Source organism: Magnolia sinica, chromosome 13, assembly GCF_029962835.1.
Source record: "Magnolia sinica isolate HGM2019 chromosome 13, MsV1, whole genome shotgun sequence".
Classification (NCBI taxonomy): Eukaryota; Viridiplantae; Streptophyta; class Magnoliopsida; order Magnoliales; family Magnoliaceae; genus Magnolia; species Magnolia sinica.
This window is the reverse complement of record NC_080585.1, coordinates 51,116,494-51,122,118: the sequence shown is the minus strand read 5'-3', so window position 1 is coordinate 51,122,118 and position 5,625 is coordinate 51,116,494. Positions and strand designations below refer to the sequence as shown.

General features: G+C 38.0%; 1 long non-coding RNA gene across 1 annotated transcript; it reads right to left on the bottom strand.

Moving 5' to 3' along the window:
* Positions 1 to 1,853: 1,853 nt before the first annotated feature.
* On the bottom strand, positions 1,854 to 5,018 carry LOC131224367 (uncharacterized). Its single transcript, XR_009160855.1, has 3 exons — positions 4,877 to 5,018; positions 2,093 to 2,193; positions 1,854 to 1,961 (listed from the first exon to the last, which is right to left on the bottom strand). It is a non-coding gene; the product is annotated as an uncharacterized LOC131224367 (long non-coding RNA).
* Positions 5,019 to 5,625: the final 607 nt, after the last annotated feature.

Sequence of the window (5,625 nt, the reverse complement as noted above, 5' to 3'; positions counted from 1 at the left end):
TTTAGGTTAAGGTTATAGGTATAGGTTAAGGTTTAGGTTTACGTTTAGGTTATAAGATATAGGTTTAGGGAATTGAGAATAGGTTAAGGTTTAGGTTTAGGTTTTGGGTTTAGGTTTAGGTTTTAGGTTTTAAGTTAAGGTTTAGGTTTAGGTTAAGGTTGAGGTTTAGGTTATAGGTTAAGGTTTTAGGTCATAGGTTTTAGTTTAGGTTAAGGGTATGGTCCCTGCAAAGCAAACACAGATATAAACACGGCCATCCGACACAAATGCCAGGCCCTTCCAATGTTGTCCATAAAAAATGGACAGCTTCATCATGGTCATAATAGCGGTTCCCTCTTTCCAGGGAACCCCGCTCTTCCGAATAGCTCCGACGCACATCCGGGTCTGCTCCATTAATTTCGATCAAATACATAAACATGGCCTGTCCAAATGGCCAGGCCCCTCCAATGCTGCCCATAGGAAATGGACAGCTTCATCATGGTCATAACAGCGGTTCCCACCTTCCAGGGACCCCCGCTCATTCGGATAGCTCCGACGCACATCCGGGTCTGCTCCATTAATTTCGAGCAAATTTAATGGAGCAAATACGTAACCATTTGGTCCCAAATACTTACTTTATAAAAGAAAATCTCCCCTAACAAGTAGCCTTTTTTGCAGCCTTTTTTTGCAACAATCCAAAAACCAAGAAGAAGAAGAAGAAGTAAAAAATCCAAATCAAATTACTTCTTTACTAACAAGTTATTTAAAATAAAATATATAAAAATAAAAAAAATAAAAAAACATTTGAGGCCTTTGATTGCTAGCTAATTAGACAAAAAACCAAATTCAGACTATAAATAAAAAATATTTAGGACTGCTACCTATGCAACATGTAGATCTACTTCTAAGAAAAAGATCCAGACATGTTAATAACAAACAACTATTCATCAATATCATGTAATTGAAATGTTGCAAGCTCAGTGAATGATAAGAAATTCTTACTTGCACCCATATTGGTAATTACACAAACTCCTCTTTCCACAGCCAAAGGTAGGAGCAAAGACATCCAATCTGAAATTACACGAGCATTGGAAAGCAGGACTGAAGACACCAAAGGACATTTTGTCAAGAGTGAAGATCCCACATCTGTGGGCCCCCATTGATGCATGTGTTTTATCCTTCCACGCCATACATCCATATGGGGAAAATAAAAGATGTACAAATGTTCAGATTCAAGAGTGAGGTGTGTAAAAATCAGATGCCAATATGATTCAATTAACATACATATACAAGTTATAACAAAGGCAAACAGAAAATGATCAATGGAGACAATGAGCATATAGACCAAATTCAACATTTTGAAAGTCATAATGGCAAAGAAAATTGAGCTTCAAAGGTTTAAACGGATATTGCCTCCCAATTTTCTCGAGTTCCTTCTGCCATTTCCCATTCAAACTGTCAAATATTGTAATCAATAAACGGTTGACATGCCCAAGATCTACAGGCCCATGAATTGTTTCTCACCAATGTAAATATAAGTTATATAGCTACAAGATATTCACTACAAGAAGCCTACCCTATGCTCCACCCTAACATTACTTGAGCTAAGGTTTAGCTACGATCCAATTCAATTGGCATGCGGTTCTCAAAAATTAAGTCATGCATAAAATAATAATAAATTGTCATCATAATAAATAAATAAATAACTTGATGTTTGGTGGGAAGTGGATTATAAAACTTTTGCTAATATACCATTTAAAAGCTATTCCTAAATTGATGGGAGAAAATTTATAGTACCAGGGAATCCACAAATTATATTTGTGTGGTATAATTAATGAATAGAAAATTTATACTACATCTAGTGGTAACATACCTGGGAATCTGCAAATTATATCTGTTGCAATCTGTATTTCAGGTACCAGTTGATTCAAAGTATCTACCACAGTTCTGAACTCACTTACAGTGTATTCTCGATTCATTGCCTGAAATATAAACAACAAATATTCTCTTAGGAGTCTATATAAAACTGGAATCATTGGTCTCGATCATTGATCAAAGGTACCAACGAAATTTAATAAAAAAATTATCTGATCAACAATCTTTTCCCACTTACGCTCAAAACAGAGTTGGGGCCATGTGATGTATGAAGGCCATCCAACCCGTCCATCATTTATGTCACCTCATATTATCTCCAGATTTCGTAACTTAAGCAACCTAAAAGGAAAAAAGGAAATAATGTGGAAATTAGAATTTGTGAGCCATGTCAGTTGTACATGATTGAATCAAATCATATCCCTAGTACTAGGACAGATATCAAAGGGGATAAATATGACAAAATGAGCACTTACCCAAAGCAATCCACAAATTCTCAAAGCAAGTTCTCAATCCACATTGTAATTTCATGATTTTCAAAACAATGACTGAGAAACCGGAACAGAGTTCAAGAGCATCTCAATGCAAGTTCAAAAATAAGGGAATATGAATGATATCACACAATGCAAAAATGGAGAAGGAAAACTGAACAACTATCAGGCCTCGGTGATATTTGTAGAGCCAGCCCTTATCCACAAATGACAGTGGTGAAATACTACGATGAACACCAACACTTTGCAAGTGCAGATGCTGGGAACTGAGAATTCATTCGGCAAAGGTAGGTATTGCTGAAACAGGTTGGTAAATAGCAGTTGACAACTGCTTCAAGTGCACAGGTGTTCAAGTGCACAATGGTTCAGATTAACAAATCCAGTGATCTACACCCAAATTGCATTGATGAGTAGGACTCAAATTTTGACTCTCTCAAGAGGCCTTCACCTCTCCTCAAAATTAAATGAAAATTTTATGTGGACACATCATAGAAATCAGCCATACATACTCAACAACACAATCAGCATTTTAAAATAAATCTCAAACATGGGAAAGAGTTATTACTTCCAAAGTCACTAGGATGAATTCTATTTAACTACTTGATTTGTAATCTTTTTAAGGCTTAAGTGCTGCAGTGTTGAGATATTCCACCATGAGTAGTATAGATTGTGTGAACAGCAGAAGGCTCTGGATTGCAAGGCTGATCTGATTTCAAAAAATAGAAATGGCCTCGCTGCTAAAACCCGTCAAGTTTAGTGATAGCTTCCCCACTGCAAGAGCTTCCACTCTAGCATGCACCTGAACACAACTTCCAATATAACAGCTAGATTTTGGGGAAAAAAATCAAAACAGAGACATCTACACTGATCCATGCTAATTTGCTTATACCCAATTCCTTTTTGGGTTTCAAAGAGCATGATTTTTTACTATAACCCAAGTGACATGGTAGGCTCAACACATCAATCACTGTGCGGGTAAATATGGACTCGCAAAACATAGAGAAATGAGGTGCTCTCCGGTGGTACTGGTACCACTGTAAGGTAGGACTCAAAGAGGGGAGACTGGCAAAGGCATATTCAAAATAAAAAACATAAGAGAATACAAATTTTTGCATGGAAAAAACAGATACTCACAGAACTTGCAGTGCGGTGACAGATCACATCATTTTCAGATTCATATCCTTCGAGATAAAAAGGAATCCAAAAAATTTCAGACAAAAAGGTTATGAAAAGGTTCTACATTCTTGAACTTGTTTTGTTCACTCAAAATGAAATGTGAAATAGGCTATCATATGAGGCTTAGACAGAAACCAGATTTTCTAGCACATGAGCGATAAAAACTTGTTTTGTGCAGGAAATTACTAGACAGAAACCAGATTCATATGAGCACATGCAAAAAATTTTGGATTACTTTTTGTAATTACTAGATCATACGAGCATATCCAAATTTTTTTGCATGTGTTGGAATCCTATATCACATTTCATGTGCTAGAAGATCTGGTTTTTGCATGCACATATCAGACAAAAACTAGATTTATATGAGCGAGTTGCATGAGATAAAAAGGTTCTACATTCTTAAACTTGTTTTGTGCACTCAACATGAAATGTAAAATAGGTTATCATATGAGGCTCAGACAGAACCAAATTTTCTTTATTGGGGAAACCATAATTGGCATCAGAGGATTCGGCGGAAATGCCCATCAAAACGAGAAAAACTGCTCACTGATCAATTAAGAATTATCAGGAGAATGCCGTAGAAATACCATGGCATTGTGTAACTAGAATCCAATGCATCCAACGTTTCACGGTATTTTGCATAAAAATACAAAAGTTGATTTTTATTTTTATTTTTTGTTCAAAAGTAATGGATGTTTCCCAATTAGTTGGTATAAGGCTTTGATGATGATGAAGATTAATGGATGTTTCACAACCTGGAAATCCTACAGGAATTCAAACACACAGAGATTGAAGAGATGAATAAGAGGACATATGCCAGCACACCAGTCATGTGGAATCTGCATCTATCGCTGAGTAGATCTAACCATGAATATGCCCTGCTACAAAGCAAGTTAATCCACTCATCAGGTGGGCCACACTCATATTCGAAAAAATGAACAGCTGCTTTGATTGCACATCTCTCACACATGTGCCACGATCCAATTCTTTAATCCCTTAATGGAAATCATTCAAAAAACAAGAAAAGGCTACAAAGACAACAACTTTCGATTTTCTTAAGAACGTTAAAGAGAACATGAGGCTTGTAAGTCGGTCAAGCAACCATTAGACTTCGCCCCCACCGCATTTAGAGACCGTCAACTAGCCTTTATGGGTCCGACAGTTACCTGTTTCTGAAGCAGGTAACTGGAGTGCATTAGCCTAGATTTTGAGATGTATGCCTAACATGGGATGCAGATCTAATGGACAGTTTGGATGACCCTCACACAACACGGTGGGCACTCCTTTCAATATTCAAAACCCACTCCACAGATTTCAGAAATGGAGAGAGAGAGAGAGAGAGAGAGAGAGAGACTGACCGATGTCTGGATTTCCTCTCATTCTTCTCCTTTTTCTTCTTCTTCTTTTTCTCCTTCTTTCGAGTGCTCTCCAAGTCTCTCTCACGGATCAATGGTGGGTTTAGGTGAAAGGGGGTTTTGAAAACCCTAGTGAGAGAGAGAGAGAGAGGTTGGGAAACAGGGAATGGGGCCAAGAGACAGAGAGAGGGCGAGGGAGGGCGGGAGATCGAGAGAGGGCGGGGGAAAGGGAGAGGCTGAGTGCGAGAGAGAGAGAGAGAGAGAGAGAGAGAGAGAGGGGGGGCTTGGTTTTGGGAGATGGCGCGGGCGCGAGAGAGAAAAGAGGATTTTTATTTGGTTTTGGGAGATGGCGCGGGCGCGAGAGAGAAAAGGGGATTTTTATTTGGAGGTGCTCGCGCAGGAGGATTAGAAGGGATTTGGTTTTGGGGCCGGTGACGGACGGAAAGTGTTTATATTTGTGGGGCCTACCGTGATGTATGTAACTGATCCACTCCGTCCATTCATTTTAACGGATCATTTTAAGGGTTGATCCAAAAAAGAAGTTATATCGAAGCTGTAAGAAGATCCCATAAAATATTAATGATAGAAATTTATTTTTTATTATTTCTTACTGTGTGGTCTACTTAGACCTTCAATGTACCTAATTTTTGGGCTCATCAATTGAAACTATATATCAGAATATATGGGCTGCTTAGATAAAACATACATATTCCAATGGGTCTCATGGAGCCCAAGCCCCATCAATCTCTAAT